The sequence below is a fragment of the Mandrillus leucophaeus genome, unplaced genomic scaffold (assembly GCF_000951045.1).
Source record: "Mandrillus leucophaeus isolate KB7577 unplaced genomic scaffold, Mleu.le_1.0 Scaffold672, whole genome shotgun sequence".
In the NCBI taxonomy this organism is placed as follows: Eukaryota; Metazoa; Chordata; class Mammalia; order Primates; family Cercopithecidae; genus Mandrillus; species Mandrillus leucophaeus.
Genome location: NW_012107275.1, coordinates 371,302 through 375,215, shown reverse-complemented (window position 1 = coordinate 375,215; position 3,914 = coordinate 371,302).

Genomic DNA, 3,914 nt, shown 5'->3' with positions numbered 1-3,914 from the left:
GAGGAGGGAGAAGGAGGAGGAGGGGGAGGGAAAGAGGAGGGAAGGAAGGGAGGGAGCCTCTCCTAGGAACCTCAAGGGCCTCTGGGGACAGGTGCAGTGTCTGGGGCTCTGTCCTCAGCTGGGCCCTTTGCATGGCTGGGGCCCGTGCTCGTGTGGTTAAAATAAGGAGCTGGTCCAAGCATAGGCGCGTGAACTGCAGGCTTTATTACTATACAAAGACTTTTTTCTGTTTTGTTCCCAATGCTTACGGAGCGGGTGGGGGAGGAGGAGGAGGAAGCGCGCAGGGAGGATCTGGGTACGCCCCACCAGCCCCAGCAGGGTCCTTCCTGTCACACCCCGTGCAACGCAGCAGGCTCTGTGGAGAGTGAGCCCCACTGCAGTGTGGGGTGCGTCTTCATCCAAGGGGTGCTTGGAGGGACTGGCCAGACGGGCACAGCGGTGAGGAGGTGCTGGGATGCGGAAGGTCCCCAAGCTCCGGGCGGTGTTGGACGAGCTCAGGCTCACAGGTGTGGCCCTGCCTGGCCCGAGCTCTCAAGGTGCATCCAAAGCTTGTGTTACATGCACCTTGTAGTCCAGGGCTCACCTGTGGGGTCTGGTGAGGCGGAGGCCACATTCTGGGGGTGGCACTCCAAGTTCTTCCCCACACACATTGCTCAGGTGGCAGCAGCCTGTGGGGTGGTTTCGGCCGGCCCTGCGGGGACTGCCCCATCTCCCCAGAGAGGAAAGGGGCTCTGGTGATGGCCCCAGCGTAGGGGGCTCAACCTGCAGAGCCCCACTTGGGGACAGCTCCAGATGACACCTCGTGAGCCGCCTGGAGTGGAGGGGCCCCCGGTGCAGGGCTGCGAGGCCCCAAGCACCTGCCTTCCCTATCCCATGGCCTTGCAGCTGGGCACTGGCCCCGCCCGCCTCAGCCCCAGAGATGGTCCCTGGAGGGAGAGTGTGGTCTGCACCCCACGGCTGGTCCTTGGCTGGCCCCTGGAGGACGAGGCTCAGGGCTGGCCCCAGGAACCTCCCAGAGGTCTCTGGGTCCTGCTGCCTGGCTGCTGGGAGGCTGTGATGTTGTCCCTGCCGGGCATATGTGCTCCCTGCCCTGGGCTCAGGCACTTTGGGGGACCCAGCTGCTTCTGTCTCGGCCTCCCCAGGTGGGGAGGCGGCTGAGGGCTGTGGGGTGGGGCCAGGACCATACCATGGGGCCCACAGCATCTGCCCGGGGACTACAGCTCGAGGTCCCCGGGAGGCTGGGTGGGCACAGGCCATGGCGGCGGCGGGGAGGTGCACAGGAGCCCCAGACCCTGGCGGCTTCACACTGATGAGCTGCGGGTGGGCACAGGCCATAGTGAAGGGGGTACGAGAGCCCTAGATGAGGCGGCTTCACACTGATGAGCTGCAGGGCAGGCAGCTCTCTCCTCTAACGGTGATCAGGCCGCAGATGGACGGTTTTACCAGACAGTATTAGACAGAGAGCCAGGTCTAACCGTGTCTGGTAAGACGCTCATCGGCCGGCGGTGGTGTGCGTGGCCTCCGGGTCCTGGGCTGGTGTCTGCAAGGCCTGTGAAGGGAAGGCCCTGGGGGTGGCTCCCCCCACCTCCTGCAGCTGCCCTGATCCCTCCTGGGTCTGCAGAACGAGCCCCTGACGTGCCTCCCTGGCAGCCTCCATCCCAGCCCCTGGTCCTAGCCCAGCCCGGCTGTGTGGGGGTACCCGGGAGCCATCTGGTCACCTGGCCCTGCTCTTGGCAAAGGCTCCCTGCAGCCACTCGCTGGCTCCCTGATGCTGGGTCAGGTTAATGAGTAACAGCGAAGGGCAGCCTCTCCCCAGTGGCCGCCCCCTCCCCAGGCTGGGGCCTTGTGTGGGGGTGCAGTCCCAGGCTCCCCGGTTGCAGACCAAAAGGATTAAACAACGGGTAATCCTGGCCTGGTGGGTTTTGGACAAAATTTCCGTTCTTGTTGACTGGGGGAAGAAATGAGACCCCTTGCCCCTCACCAGGACAGCACGGAGTGTCCCCGCTCCCCTGCGTGGTGGGGCTCAGGAATCTGAACCCACCTTGTCCTTTCCGCGCCCACAGCAGACCCTCCATGGAGCCTGGGCTGCCTGAAGGAGGTGACTGTTCCTCTTCCCTCTCCAGCCCTGGCATCCTGGCCTTATGGCCTTTCCTGGAGCCAGGTCACCCCAAAACCCAGCCTGGGAGGTTGCGGGGGTGAGGCAGAGGGGCTCCGGGAGGGGGAACAGGAAGCCCTCCAGGCGACCTGTGGAGGCACCGAGGGGTCCTCAAGGTGTCAGACCCAGCCTGGGTGTGAGTGACCTGGGGGCACCCCTGGCAGAGGCCAGCCCTTCCCCTGGGGGCTGGGCTTTGGAGCTGACACAGGCCCTCTGCCGCCCCGCTCAGCCCTCCGCCCTCACCCATCTGCTGGCCCCGCTTGGCCCCCGGCCCCAGCCCATCTCTGGAGTAGGAGCTCCGGACGTGCCTCGGTGGGGTCCCCGGCGAGCGGTGGGTCACCTTTGAACATCGTTACCAGACAGTGTTAGAGTCAAGCTGGGAAATCCAGCACTGTCCGGTAAGATGCTCACAGGGGCCCGGGAGGGACATGGGATCCCTCAAGGCAGGCAGGGGCTGCTGTGGAAGTCCAGGGAACACCTGGAGAGGTGAGCAGCCAGGAGTGGCGCCGGGACCGGACACGGCTGGCAGAAAGGGGCTTGGCGGCCCTAAGACTGCAGACAGGGCCACCCTCCCTGCTTCCTCCAGGGCAAGGGGGCCCTGAGGCCGCAGACCTGGGGCCATGGGGGGGTTGGTCTGCTCTGTGGCTGGCCCACCCTGTCCGGCGGGAGGCAAGATGGCTGCAGCCAGGCTGGGTGGGCTCCCAAGCCGGGTGGGGCGGCTTCCTCTGGGTTCCACGTGGCTCCCGGCTGGGCCTTGCCCTCCTGAGCCCTTTGTTGGGTCCTGCTCGGCCCGCACCTGCTGCGTGTGGCAGCAGCACCTACCCGGGCGCTGTGGGCAGGGCCCGGACATCTGAGCGTCCTAATCCCCAGATCACCGTGTAGCACCCTGGGTGCAGCTGCAGGGAGCATTGCATTCCGGGGTCTCTGAGAGGCTGGTTGGGGGCGCCCCAGCCCCTTTCCCAAGGTCACGACCTCCCATCACTCTCCCCAGAGCCTTCTGGCCCGGATGGGGTGGGGTCGGGTGAGCAGGCTGTGGGAGGGGGAGCATGGGGCTCGGTGGGAGGCCCTGGGGCCGGGATGGGGTCGGCCAGTCGCTGCGTGCAGGGCCCCGCCGTCATCATTACCAGGCAGTATTAGAGACCTGACTCCATCCAATGCTGCCCAGTAAGATGGCCACGGCTGCCCGAGCTGGGTCTGGGGCCACCCGGCTGGGGGTTACATGGGACTCGCTGGGGGCCTCAGAGTTGGGGGGCCTCGTCCTCCTGGGGCACTGAGGGCAGCATTGCCAGAGGGAAGGGGCTGAGGTGAGCCCCACCCGCCAGCCCTGCCGAGTCCAGCAGCCACTGGCTTTGGGGCCTGGGGTAGGCACCTGGGGGACCGAAGTGTCCTGGCCAGGCGGTCAAGGACCGGGTCAGAGTGGGGCTGACGTAGACCCTCTGCCCGCCCCGCTCGGCCTCCGCCCCCACCCATCTGCGAGGGACCTTCCCTCGGGGTGGTCCAATCGGAAGGCCTGGACAGCAGCCGCAGCCCCCAGGGCCCCGCGTGCTGCCTGTCTGAGGTCGGGGACAAGGGCCTCTGTCTCCAGGATGGCGTTCCGGGAGCCACTTCCCTGCCCAGCTCCTCCTCTCCTCAAAGACCTGGTGTCTGCCAGGCTCTCAGACAGAACGGTCCCTCCCACCTGGAGACCCCTCTCCCATGTTGCCCTGCTCACTGCACAGCGTCTGCGGGCGGGGGTGGGGGTGGGACGGGAGTGCGGGCG